Source organism: Epinephelus lanceolatus, chromosome 20, assembly GCF_041903045.1.
Source record: "Epinephelus lanceolatus isolate andai-2023 chromosome 20, ASM4190304v1, whole genome shotgun sequence".
Classification (NCBI taxonomy): Eukaryota; Metazoa; Chordata; class Actinopteri; order Perciformes; family Serranidae; genus Epinephelus; species Epinephelus lanceolatus.
In genome coordinates, this window is record NC_135753.1 from 30,270,544 (window position 1) to 30,284,788 (window position 14,245).

Here is a 14,245-nt window from a genome sequence, read left to right on the forward strand (position 1 = left end):
CCCATATTTTGCTTTGTCTTGTGCAATGGGTGTGCTTTGCAAGAGTCTGCAAACACAAACACCCAACATAATGAATGGATTTATGTATGTATGGATGAATGGATGCATGGATGCTGAGGTGAAGACAAGGTGTAGTCTACAGTTGGTTAGTTGATAGATTGCAATAGTTTATATAATAATAATAATAATAATAATAATAATAATAATGCATTTTATTTCTAGGTGTCTTTCAAAAGCACTCAAGGACACCTTACAAGACAGTTACAAAAAACAAGCAGCAATGTATCCATTGATCATAAAGTCAAACTAATCAGTAATATACAATAAACTAACCCTAACTGTATACAAGTTACCCAAATGCCTGTCTAAACAGGTGTGTCTTTAGTTGGCTTTTAAAAGAAACCACAGACCCAGCAGGCCGTGTGGGAACAGGCAGAGCATTCCAACATTTAGGTGCTACGGCTGCAAAAGCTCCATCACTATGGATCTTGAAGCAATTGTGAGGGACAGATACAAATTTTTGCATAATTGAACAAAGACAGGGCAGCACGGTGGTGTGGTGGTTAGCACTCTCGCCTCACAGCAAGAGGGTTGCCGGTTTGATCCCGGGCGTGGGAACCCTTCTGTGCGGAGTTTGCATGTTCTCCCCATGTCAGCGTGGGTTCTCTCCGGGCACTCCGGCTTCCTCCCACAGTCCAAAGACATGCAGATTGGGGACTAGGTTAATTGGTAACTCTAAATTGTCCGTAGGTGTGAATGTGAGCGTGAATGGTTGTTTGCCTCTATGTGTCAGCCCTGCGATAGTCTGGCGACCTGTCCAGGGTGTACCGGGGGGGCCGGGGGCAACACGGCCACACAGATGTCCAAGGTACAGTACACACACACACACACACACACACACACACACACACACACTGTGGAAGTGAACAGAGTTACAGTTCTCATGGTATCACACCCATTTGGGTGTGTTTATACAAGCATGACATCAAATGTCTTTGAAAGATGGTTGATCTGGTTCATCAAGGTGTTGGAGGCGTGTCAGCCAAAACAGCCTCACAATGTCCAGAGGCTTTAGCGTCTCAGGGAGAAGCTCACCCACATCTGGCGCCCTGCCAGGGATATTCCCATGAGTCTTCAGACTCTGCCCCCTCCACAGAAAATGTGGTGGTCTGGTTCAGGTTCCTCTACATGCTCTTTCTACCATTTGATAATAACCCCAGTCCGTGTCAGCAGTTGTCCTCCCCTGCTGAACACAGCCTGAGAGCAGCCCTGCTTTCCCTCCTGAGGTGTCTAATGGTTTCCCAGAACTTTCATGAGGCCAAGCAAAAGTCCTTCTCTATAGCCTCCCCAAATTCCTCCTAAATCTGGGTTTTTGCTTTGGCAACCACCTCAACTGCAGCCCTTTTGCTTGGCCTCATGAAAGTTCTGGGAAACCATTAGACACCTCAGGAGGGAAAGCAGGGCTGCTCTCAGGCTGTGTTCAGCAGGGGAGGACAACTGCTGACACGGACTGGGGTTATTATCAAATGGTAGAAAGAGCATGTAGAGGAACCTGAACCAGACCACCACATCTTCTGTGGAGGGGGCAGAGTCTGAAGACTCGGGGGAATATCCCTGGCAGGGCACCAGATGTGGGTGAGCTTCTCCCTGAGACGCTAAAGCCTCTGGACATTGTGAGGCTGTTTTGGCTGACACGCCTCCAACACCTTGATGAACCAGATCAACCATCTTTCAAAGACATTTGATGTCATGCTTGTATAAACACACCCAAATGGGTCTGATACCATGAGAACTGTAACTCTGTTCACTTCCACAGTGTATGTGTGTGTGTGTGTGTGTACTGTACCTTGGACATCTGTGTGGCCGTGTTGCCTCCGGCCCCCATCATCACCATAGCCAGGGCTGAAGAGATGCTGAACGGGGAGAAGAAGATATTCCCGGTCTTGTCTTCATTGCTCAGCTTTTTGAATAAAGCCAGAAGGAAGGTGGTGTTGGCCTTGGTTATCTTGGATGGGGCTCTTGTCTCCATTTTGTCTGAAACAGAGCAAAGCATTATTCATCACACTATAAACTGTTGCATATATTTTACCTGAAAAGTTAAATAAGACAAGATATGTTTCTCTGACTGAGTGAAACACAATTAGCTTTTAAAAAGTTTAAATAGGTAGGCATCAATCTCTTAATAACATATGATATGAATTTAAGCAGCTTTTGCAAACCTTTAACTGTTTCGTACTTATGTTTTATACAACTTGGGAGTGTCCCTTCCAACAATGCTATCACCTCCCAGACATGTCAAGACAAATCCCCTTACCTTCAGGTTCCTCTACATGCTCTTTCTACCATTTGATAATAACCCCAGTCCGTGTCAGCAGTTGTCCTCCCCTGCTGAACACAGCCTGAGAGCAGCCCTGCTTTCCCTCCTGAGGTGTCTAATGGTTTCCCAGAACTTTCATGAGGCCAAGCAAAAGTCCTTCTCTATAGCCTCCCCAAATTCCTCCTAAATCTGGGTTTTTGCTTTGGCAACCACCTCAGCTGCAGCCCTTGTGCTTGGCCTTATGGGCAAACAATACCCGTCTGCTGTTTCAGGCGATCCCTGGGTCAACCAGACCTAAAAGGCTTCCTTCACTGCCAGTGTCTACCAGCAGGTTCTTAGGTTGCCGCCACAAGAAGCACTGATAGTCTTCCAACCACAACTTTTGGCAGCAGCCTCCACAGTGGAGGCTTTAAACATGGCCCACTTGGACTCCATGTCCCCCAGCATCCCCTGTGATGTAAAGAAAATGCCTCTAGAGGAAGGAGTTGAAGACCTCACAGCCAGGGTCCTCAGCCAGACATTCCTAATTCACCCTCATTTCATGTTTGGGCTTACCAGGTCTGTCAGCCTCCCCCACTATCTGATCCAACTCACCACCAGGTGATGATCAGTTGACTGAAAAGGCATCTTCCAAGTAATTTTAAAAGCACTGACATACACTGGTGTTGGGCGGCTAGCACTGTCGCCTCACAGCAAGAGGGTTGCCGGTTCAATCCCGGGTGTGGGAGCCCTTCTGTACGGAGTTTGCATGTTCTCCCCATGTCAGCGTGGGTTCTCTCCGGGCACTCCAGCTTCCTCCCACAGTCCAAAGACATGCAGATTGGGGACTAGGTTAATTGATAACTCTAAATTGTCCGTAGGTGTGAATGTGAGTGTGAATGGTTGTTTGTCTCTATGTGTCAGCCCTGCGATAGTCTGGCGACCTGTCCAGGGTGTACCCTGCCTCTTGCCCGATGTCAGCTGGGATAGGCTCCAGCCCCCCCGCGACCCTCAAGAGGATGAAGCGGTTAGAAGATGAATGAACATACACACTGGTGTTAGAGATGACAGGAGGGCTCTGATCCAAATTTCCACTGGGAAAGCTCTTACCTACATGTAACTATCTGGCAGCGTTGGTTGGGTGTGGCAGGTGAAAGTGCCTGCACATGCTTTGATTACTCATTCTATCTTCCTGCGTCAGCAGAAATGACAGGGATCTATTCCATTCTGCTTCGGAAAATCGGAGGAGGAATGGTTCAATTCCTGATTTGTAGATCACAAAAATGATCAGCAAAGAAAGCATGAAAGCCAAAATGTGAGCGATATGATCCTTTCTTGAGTGAATTTTGTTGGTGGAATGTAACTTAGCACATTTACTGTACTGAAGTAAAATTTTAAGGTGCTTGTACTTTACATGAGTACTTCCATTTTCTCCGACTTCAAACCTTTATTCCACTTCATCTACTCCATTTGAGAGGCCAATATCATACTTGTCACTGCATTTTGTTGTAGCTTTAAGGAGAAGAAGAAGATGAAGATATACTTAATTAATTCCAGAGGGGATATTACATTTCTTTTCACTCTGTTGTCTTATTCACACAGACCCAAAATACACACACATGCACAAACAGAACCTATACATGCATTAGATAGAAAGATTTTGGAGCGAGGGGGCTGCCTTGGAGTGATACCCGAGCAGCTGGGGGTTCATTGCCTTGCTCAGTGGCGTGCCAGCGGTGCCCTGGAGGTGAACTGGCATCTCTCCAGCTACCAATCCCACTGCGATACTTGGTTCATACAGGGACTTGAACTGATGACGCTTGGGAACTGGAGGGTCATCAGTTGCCAGTTAATTTTTCTTACTCTCATTTTGTTTTTAATACTTCCGTTCATTTACCTTTTACAGAATTGTATTGCACTTTTACTAAAGGATGTGAAAACTTCTTCCAGCACTCAAAAAGTTTGACCACTTGCAGCCACTGTCCAGATTTGAGTGACCCCAGAACAAAACTGTGCTGTTAAAGCAGCGTACTTTGCAAATTACAAAAGAAATTTGAGATTAAGCAAACAAGCCATGATCATTCTGTATTACACACCCTTGCACCTGGGAGATAATAAAGGGAAATAGGAATGGGAGTTGCAGAGACGGTTGCTTCATCATTTGATTTATTTCATAATTATTTGATTTTATCGGATAAACCTTAAACCCGATAGCCTGGTTTGAATGAATTGTGCCTTCTTTGGCTTTGTACCCAATGGTTGCACACATTGGATGCCGATGGAGCAATTATTCAGTCAGATGTGAAGCTGATGAATGAGGCCATGAATACAAACAGAGCCAAAGCAAGGGACAGCCTCACAGTTTATTGTTAATAGTGGTAATACATTGTGGTAAATGTTAACGGTTGACCATTTACAGTTAACAAGAGGGCATTAGCCCTGGGAGTGAGTGAGTTAGGCGTTAGTTGTGGTGAAGACAACGTGTCTGCACATGTATGCCTTGGTGTGTGTGTCTGCGATTCAACAAGAGGGCGTGGAGAGGTTTATTACACAAGTTAGTCACCAGAGAGTGCAGTTGCACACACACACGCGCACACACACACACAAAGTTATCTTAATAAGAGAAACTATCATTTACATCCCCAGGTCCTCTGCTTCACTGAGGAACAGAAACCGGCATCGGAGGAGGCACAGCCAACAGATGGGCGGTCTGCGATGCAGTCGCAGATGCAGATGCGGATGCAGTTAAAGCAGTGCAGCAAACTGCCAGACTATCTGCTCAAGGTGATAGGAAACCCAAAATAAAGGGAATGATTAATGATTAAACTTGGTGATGTCACCTGGTGAGGAAGTCTGAGATTTTGGTTCCAGAGTATTTTATACTTCATTTCCCACTGCTCCACTGCCCACTGCTTGCTAATTCTGATACCTTGCTGCAGCTTTGATTTAGGAATATTAAGTGTAATGTGAAGCTTAAAACAACAAAACAATCAGATTTATGCAGCAGATGGGAAATTCAGTGTTTTGGCACCGTAACAAAAGCACTCCACCCTAACTTTTCTTTGGTCCATGATAAAGTAAAACAACAAAATGGTGGGTAAATGAGTGAATTCTAAAAAAACCCCTCACAGCCAGGGTCCTCAGCCAGACATTCCTAATTCACCCTCATTTCATGTTTGGGCTTACCAGGTCTGTCAGCCTCCCCCACTATCTGATCCAACTCACCACCAGGTGATGATCAGTTGACTGAAAAGGCATCTTCCAAGTAATTTTAAAAGCACTGACACACACTGGTGTTGGGCGGCTAGCACTGTCGCCTCACAGCAAGAGGGTTGCCGGTTCAATCCCGGGTGTGGGAGCCCTTCTGTACGGAGTTTGCATGTTCTCCCCATGTCAGCGTGGGTTCTCTCCGGGCACTTGTAGAAGCAAAAAAGTCAAGGTCCCGAGCCGGGCCAGTTAGCTCGCGACCTCGCTCTTCTCCTCTCAAACGGACTTTCTTTGTCTTCCATTAGATATCAAAAACTCAAATACTCAGAGGTCAAAAAATCACTGGAGACACGTAGAATCAGATGCAACTGAGTTTAATGTGCTCGCAGGCAACAAACACATCACAACCCAAATGAGCCAAGCTCCGGAGCAAGGCTGGAATTTCTTTGTTTGCGCTCGCTCTTTTATCGTAGAATTTCTGCTGAGTCATTTCTTTCCCTTAATCCTTCCCACTTGGCTGTGATCGTAACGATATCCCACCTCTGCTGAGTCACTTTTTCTCCACCATAATGGTGTCATATTTCTGCTGACTCAGCACTTTTTAGTCCTTTCCCCCTCTAGGGTCATTCTCAGGACAAGCTGTAATTCCCCTAATTTTCCACTAGTGTTTTCTGAACCCATCCTCATGCTATTTTTAGAAATGATTCACAGTGAGTCCTAGGTACTTCTCCACCACAATGCTTAAGTGCTCAATAAGTGTGTGTGTGTGTCATAAGAATACATGAAATATTAAACCAGTGTGTAATTTGTCAGTTGCACAGATTATATTGCTTCAACACATATCTTTTAAAGGTCAGCTAAAAGGTACAGTATATGTCTTCAGTAAATCAGTACATTACACTACATTCCCCCCTTTGGGGCTCCATAGTCCCATATAATATCTTAAATCACAGCAAGGGGGAGAAAATATATATATCCCCCCTTTGGGACTTCATAGTCCCATACCATTAAGATTTAGATTGGCTATTATCACACATGAATCATTTTCCAGTGATCAACATCAGTAGAGCTGCACATAAGTCATACTTCATTGATTATCAGCAGTATCTGTCACACATTTTGTCATCCGTAGGTATCACACACAATTCATGATTATCACCTCGAATAATTCGTATGTATATAGAGTATAAGAGCTAGCCTAATAATGTCTTTGTTTTTCTTGTTGCATGATTAATCATAATGACATTCTTATACAGTGGTTGTGACTACAGTCGTTACTGGTATTTTCTTCAGTGAATACATGATAACTTCACATATACCGGGTACAGTAAGCAAGGTACATAGTTATCTTTGCTGTTAATGCTGCCAAGTTACTGTCCGTCGGGCACATAGGCGGATGTACCAGTCATCCGCAGGCGCCGGTAGGACGCCACCTGATCCCCTCAGCATCTCAATCTTCCGTTGCAGCACGTGGTGGTTGACCAGTTGCCGCTGTAGGTCATCCCTAGCCTGGGCTCAAATGGGGGCTGGTCCTCTGACATGGCTGGGCGCTCTTGGTAGGCCAACCCTGGATTCTGCTGCTTTGGATACAGGGATCTCCACATGCTGGCCATGCTCTGCACCAATCTGTGTGTTAGAAAGGACATTGTTTAGTTCAATTCACTTTCCTCCTTTTCCTCCTAATTGCCCTGTGGTATAGATAACCTATATATGTTAATCAGTCGATTGTTAGTATGGGTTTGGTAACAGCAAGGTTTTTCCTGAATCTATTGCCAATTATTTGGTTATTTCTTACCCTGAATCGGCTCTCCCTCTCTCTCTCTATACAACCTCATATTCCCCTTCCAGGTTCCCCTTCATTGGCTCATAAGTTTAAGTTGGCATAAGTTTATATTGTCAGCCATATTCTCACATATGTCCGTATTGTCAATCATGGTTTCATATAAATCGTTGTTCAATCTTTTGGATGCATAGGATCTTACCCACGGTTGATCTAGTTTCCACAATTCGCCTTTCTCGGGGAGCTTTTCCTGCTGTTGTATCAGCATAATAAATTGTCCCGTGGCCGTTCTCATGGCCCTTCTTATCAGGATCTGTACTAGGGGAAGGATGCCGAGTCCAAATATTACTCCTATAGTCTGTAAGATTTTTCCAACAGAGAACTTTTCTAACCAATCAAGAATTGATGAGGTTTTTAGTGTTCCAATTGGAATGTTGTACTTGTTGGTCTCTGTCTACATACGTATGTAAACTTGAGTCAAGTTACCATCTTCACCTGTTTCTGAGCTGCTGCTTTCTTCTCCCTGCTCTCTTTCTGTCTCTGCTCTCTCTCCTCTCTCTGCTCCCCCTGCGCTTGGGCCCTCATCCTCAGCCCTGTGGCTAGCAGGTGGCGACTGAGGATGGGGTGTTTTCCTCTGAGGTGCTCTCTGTCGACACCCTCTCTGGGTTGTTAGCTCTGCAGCAGTGGTTAAGATGGAACCAAACGTTCTTACCTTCAACTTTCAAGGCAGTTGGTGTAGCTAATATGACCTTGTATGGACCTTCTCTGCGTGGCTGGTCCCACTTCCTTTTGAACACCTTGACGTACACCCACTCTCCAGGAAGTATGCGTTGAAGGTCTTCTGGGATTTCGACCCTTCTGTCCTCTGTGGTGCCTTTCACCTGCTGGGAGATAGCCCTATGGATACAGGTTAGACTTCGTAAATAGTCAAACATTTCATTTTGCAGTTGCTCCAATGGGGGCCCTTCATAGGGACCCCTCAAATATGGTATTGGCATGGGTGAACCCGTAAGCATTTCATGTGGTGTTAGATGCGTGATTCTGTTAGCTTGTGAGCGCATTGACATTAGTGCAAGCGGTAAAGCATCCACCCAGCTAAGCTTGTCCCCACTATCTACTACTATTGTTGCTATTTTGGTTTTTAAAATACCATTTGCTCTTTCTACAGCTCCCTGTGATTGGGGATTGTAAACGCAGCCAAATTTTTGTTTGATCCCTAGTTGTTTCAGTGTCTCTTGTATGACGTTAGACACAAAATGACTACCATTGTCTGATGATATTGTATCTTTTTACCCATAGACGTTTTTCAGCCTCAGTAACTCTGTTTTGAGCTGCTATGAGGGAGGGCATGGTTGTGAGGGGTTCACAGTCTTGTATGGTTAGTAAGGGTGTCATTACTGCCCCTATTGCTGCCTGTTCATCTGCAAGGTTATTGCCTTTGGCTATCAATGTATCAGTGTTTTGGTGGGCTGGACATTTAATTACTGCTAGAGCTGTGGGAAGGAACATGGCTTCTATCAGGTCGAGGATGGCAGCTCCATGTGTTACAGGAGTGCCGTCAGCTCTGCGAATCCTCTTTGTTTCCATATGTTAGCATGGACGTGGCACACACCATAGGTGTATGCTGAGTCTGTGTATACATTTAGTGATTGTCCCTCTGCCAATTTACATGCTGCTGTTAAAGCTTTTATCTCTGCAAGTTGGGCTGAGCATGGCTGAGCAAGTTTACGTGATTGTAGTGTCTCAATGGTGTGGTCATTGTTGTGAAGTTGAACAATCCCGTAGCCTGCATGGCTACCAGTAGCGTCACGAAAACATGAGCCATCTACAAGCAATGTGAGATCAGCTGGGATTGGTTGATTGTGCAAATCTTCACATAAATTTCTCTGTGTCATGAATGCAATCATGTGACTTACCATCTGTTGGCAGCACCAGTTTAGTGGCGGGGTTGATGGTGGAACAGCGCTGAATGTTAAATTCAGGGGCTGATAGGATTACCTCATAGCCCGTACGCCTGGCCTGTGGGCATGTCTTGCATCAGGACGGCACATGCAAAGCCTGATCTTTCTGCTACCTAGAGATGAAAAGGTTTAGCATAGTTAGGAGTCCCTAACGCTGGAGCTGACTGCATGTCTATTTTTTAGATTTGGAACACACCCTCAGCTTCCTCTGTCCATGTCAATTGTGCTGTGTTGTTTGTCTGTCCTACTGCCCTTAGTAAAGCTCTGAGTGGAGCAGTTTTTATAGCATAGTCACAAATCCATGGCCGACTGTATCCTGTCATGCCGAGAAAAGACAGCATTTGGCCCACCGCCTGCGGTTGAGGTGCCTTACTTACTACCTCTATTTGAGATGGGGCAATGCACTTTTTATCCCCACTCGACTGTCTGCCCAAGTACTCTACAGACTGCTGGCAGAACTGCAATTTGTTTTTACGGACCTTTGTGTCCCCCCCTTTGCTAATGCTGTGAGCACTGCAATGGAATCTTTTTGACATTGTTCTTTTGAAAAGCTACAGACAAGCAAATCATATGCATGTTGTAATACAGTGCTTGGCACGTTCAAATTAGCTAGGTCATATTGCTGACCTTCATAAGTGAATGCAAACAAATATTGAGAGTCTGGGTGTAGCGGTACACTGAAAAAGGCTGAACACAAATTGATAACTGTGTACCACTGTGTGTCGGATGGTATGTTTGAAAGCAATGTGTGTGAATCTGGCACATGTGGCGTCTCTGTTTCCACCACTGCATTAGCTGCTCTTCTGAGGAATTTGGTTTCTTGATTGGAAAAATGGGCGTGTTGCAGGGACTTCTAGTTTTGACCAGAACTCCGGCTTTTACCAAGCCTTCAATTGTGGGTTGGATACCGTCAATGGCATGCCGCTACAGAGGGTACTGCCTCTGGTATGGTAGGCTAGCATGTGGTTTTAGTGTGATGTGAATAGGTTGCGCTGATTTTATCAAGCCTACGTCTGTTTTATGTGCTGTCCATAGCTGTGGTGGAACTGTGCGTGTTCTTCTGTGACTGCCATCTGTGTGGGAGTAGTACCATCTACAAGTACCTTATCTGTGACTGCTTTATCACTTGTCTTAGTTGAGATTCTAATGTATTGTTTGTCATCTGAAATGTGGATGTATTTGTTCTTGTTGGGTAACCACTCTCGCACCTGCAGCGCACATCCGACCATTGGACCCAAATGATGAGACTCATAACCTTCTGCTATCATCAGTGTAACGTGTGGTGCAGAATTTGGCACCTGAAACCATCCTGCTAATTCTTCTGGGAGGCGGACGGCTGCCGCCACACCTTGAGGTGCTGAATACATGTCTTCACTAATGATCAGGCATGTTTTTTTTTTTTGTTTTTTTTTTGAGCACTGTGTCCCTGCATTCTTGACAATCTACATGAGTCTGGTCTGTGTCATACATGAGTGTGCAATGCAGTGGCAGAGTAGGACTATGTGCTGTGTCAAAATGTAACCTGACCCATGGTTCCCACTGAGTCCATGTCTGTTTAAGGTGCGGCTCTTCTGGTGTCAGTTGGAGGCAGTAGCCCAACGCCAATTGTGTCTCTGTGGCGTTCACAGGGCAGCTGTGGCATCATGCTTTGTGGAGGTTCCTCAGGGAAATCTAAATATAGTCCATCTTGAGCACACATGTTCTTAGCTTTGAGAGGGCACAATATATCTCTGCCTAGAAGATTCACTGGCGTATGAGCTGAGTAGAGTAGGAGTGCAAATATGACTTTTCCTGCGATAAGCATTGGAACGGGCTCTGTCAATGGTATGACTTGTGATTTCAAAGAGAAGCCTATGGTCTTGATGGATGACTTAGAGAGGGGGAGTTCAGAGCCCTCTTTTCCTAGGCATGAATAGGCAGCCCCTGTGTCCACCATAAAAGGATATGCTTGTTCGTGGGTGACAACAGGTACAGTTGGTTCGTCGTGTGGCTGTAATGAAATGACTGGTGACATTACTTCCCCCTCAGGCTTCTCCGGGCAGCCCTACCATGGGCACCCTGTCTCGTTTTCAGCAAATTTTCTGCTGGACCTTCCCATGGGTTGACCGAACAGTCTTTGTGTCGGTGGCCGGGCTGGTAACAACCCCAGCATAGCTGGTTAGATGCTGCAGGATTCACTCCTGGAAATCCTGTGTTCATTTCCTGGGAGCCTGATTGCTGATAGGGTGCGGCTCGCTGATAGGTTTGCTGTTGCGGTGGCTGGGGTCTTGGAGGAAAGCTCAGTCCCCCTCTCCATCCTCCTCGGCCTGCCGGTCCTCCCCTAGGTCCAACTCGACCCCGCCACCTCGGGGGCCTCTGGAGTGGTAATGAGTGGCACTGGATTGTCAGTGTTCTGCGTGTGGGGAGCGTCTTCTTTCATCTGCTCTTGGCCTTCGTATCTCTGGCCAAGGTCACTGTGAACCTTCCCTCCACTTGGCCTTCCATTGTTGTTGCTGCTCTTGCCTCCCCCACCGAGCGCAGTGGGTATTGTCCCGTCTCTGATGGTGATGTGTCTTGTGGGTATGGTGGTGGTGATGCTGGTAGGGGTGGGGCTATGGGTCTCACATCCATTAGTGCCCGTGGGTCCTGTGGATGCCTGCTGCACTCCCTTGGCTCGGTTAAATCTAGGCTCAAAACATATCTCTTCTAAAAAAATTTGTATTCTTCTGACATGATATTTTAATCTCCTACTCTGTGCTTATTTGTGCCTTGATTTATGTATTTATGTATGTTGCTGCTATGGCTTTGGTTTTTTTTGTTATTGTGTTTCCTCTGTATTTTTCATTTTCTATTTTTTATATGTTCAGCACTTTGGTCAATGTGAGTTGTTTTTTTATGTGCTTTATAAATAAAGTTGACTTGACTTGACTTAACTTGACTTGACTACTTGCAACATTCGCTTCCTACCCCCTGCTTGTCTAAACCACCCTAATACCTCCCTTTCCTTAACCCTATTGTTCTTTTTTTATAACTCACCTTAGTGTCTTTTGCCTCAATGTATTTAGTTCTGTATCCACCTCGTCGCAACATGCCAGGTTGAAGGTTCCATCCTTAGGCCAACAATTTTTTTTTTTTTCCCCCCAGATTTTTGATTTATTTATTTATTTTTGTTTTTCCTGATGTTCTTTTGTGCCATTTAGTCACCCAACGCTGGATTCAGTTTCTCCTACCTGGATGTTATGTCATCACTATCTCTATGGGTGTCAGACCCTTTTTTCCATCTTTCCTTGAAGCCTTGTTTCACTGTGCCAGCTCTTGGAATTTCTTGTTGCTCGTCTGTTTCTTTTGTGCTTATCAGTGCTAATAATGTCCTCTACTGTAACTGTAGTTTCTTTTTTTTTTATTGTTATATTATTAATATGATTATTATTATTATTATTTCTTTTTCAAAGATTATATTCTAATTTATGTGACCTGTCTCCTAGGGGGGCTTTGGTTAAACAGCCAAATGTTCATGTCTCCCAAATCAACTTTTCTGGGCACAACAACAATCCACAGTCGTGGATTATGTGTCTCTCCTTCGTGACCTCGTATTCTCATCTGGTGTAGAGGGAGTGAAGCTACCGGCGCGTCCTTATGATTATCACACAAATTCTGCAGCAGCGGATTTAATGAGTAAGGAACCCACAGTCTGCGCAAAATCACTTCCCACGGGACACCTGGAAATAACTCTTTTACTCTCTTCAAGTTAACAAATTTGGTGACCTGCCAAAGTTTTTGTTTGATCTCCTGCTCGTCTTGCCAATGTTCTACCCCTTTACTGTCAAAGTATGTTCTTCTCCAGCCAAAAATGCGCTCTTATGCCCCTGAATTCTACTGGACCCTCAGTGACGCAATGACTCTCTGTTATAATCTCATCTCCCCCTTCATTTCCCTCTTCCATCTATTTCAGGTGTTCTGATGTGAGTTATGTATAACCTCACCTCTTAACCTGTCACTGGTGAAATTTATGTGTTTGCCTTATTACTCTCCCTATTTGTGTTATCTTTGGTCCACAATGTTGTACCAGTGAAGTCAGCCTAATTTGATCTCCCAATGTTGCAGCAGCGAGGCCTTATCAGACAGCCTAATGTGATCTCCCAATGTTGCAGCAGCGAGGCCTGTGTACTTGATTTATTTAACAGCTTAGTTTGATTCTCTCTATCTGCTCACCCCCTTCGCTGTCTATGTAGCTTCTTTCCAACCCAAAATGTGTTTTTTATGCCTCTAGTGTCCACTGAACCATCAGTCATGCAATATTCTTCGGCCCAAATTTCATTACTACTGCTGTCACCCTCTTCCATCCAACTCTTAACAGCTTGATCTCAACTTCTTTTTTCTTTATTTTATTACTTATTTTATTTATTATAAAACTATACATATAAACTAAAACTACTTATCATTTATAATTTATAATTTTATTACTTATTCTATTCATTTATGAGACTATACTTATCACTTATTTTATTTATCTATAAAATTAAATTAAAATAACAGATATTTCTTTTTTATTCTCCCCTTAACAGCCAACCAGTTTGTATGGAGTTCACCCGAGCAACTGGTTCAATCAGTGAAACATGTGGACTTTTTGTTGGCACCGTTAGGTTTCCAGTCCCCAGACAATTTGTTGACACCGTTAGGTTACCCTTGTCTGGTTTTGTTTCACTGAGACACTGTTAATAACTACCTCATGTAACAAAACTTTGAAACAAATCACATAAAACAAACACACAGATACCAGATTATGATAAAACATTCAGGCCTCAAAATGTCTTTTTTCTTTGTAATGACCTTTAACCCAATAGAGGTCAGAACCAAACTATCAAATTTTAACAAAGCTTTGTTTTTTGTATAAGCCCACTTCTGTTGGCTGTGTTCCTCACTCTATGCTGGCTGCATGCCTCACCCCCTCCTTTTGTGCTCTCTGTTTAGTCAGTCTCCCAATGATTTGTCAGTCTTTTTACAGTTACATTTTATTTAACA

General features: G+C 44.4%; 1 protein-coding gene and 1 long non-coding RNA gene across 2 annotated transcripts in view; one reads left to right on the plus strand and one right to left on the minus strand.

The window, feature by feature from the left end:
• The window catches only part of LOC144458910 (leukocyte elastase inhibitor A-like), a 256,223-nt gene that overhangs the window by 29,836 nt on the left and 212,142 nt on the right, over positions 1-14,245 (plus strand).
• LOC144458884 (uncharacterized) lies at positions 5,862-13,732 on the minus strand. The gene is made up of 2 exons (XR_013488253.1): positions 7,996-13,732; positions 5,862-7,129 (listed from the first exon to the last, which is right to left on the minus strand). It is a non-coding gene; the product is annotated as an uncharacterized LOC144458884 (long non-coding RNA).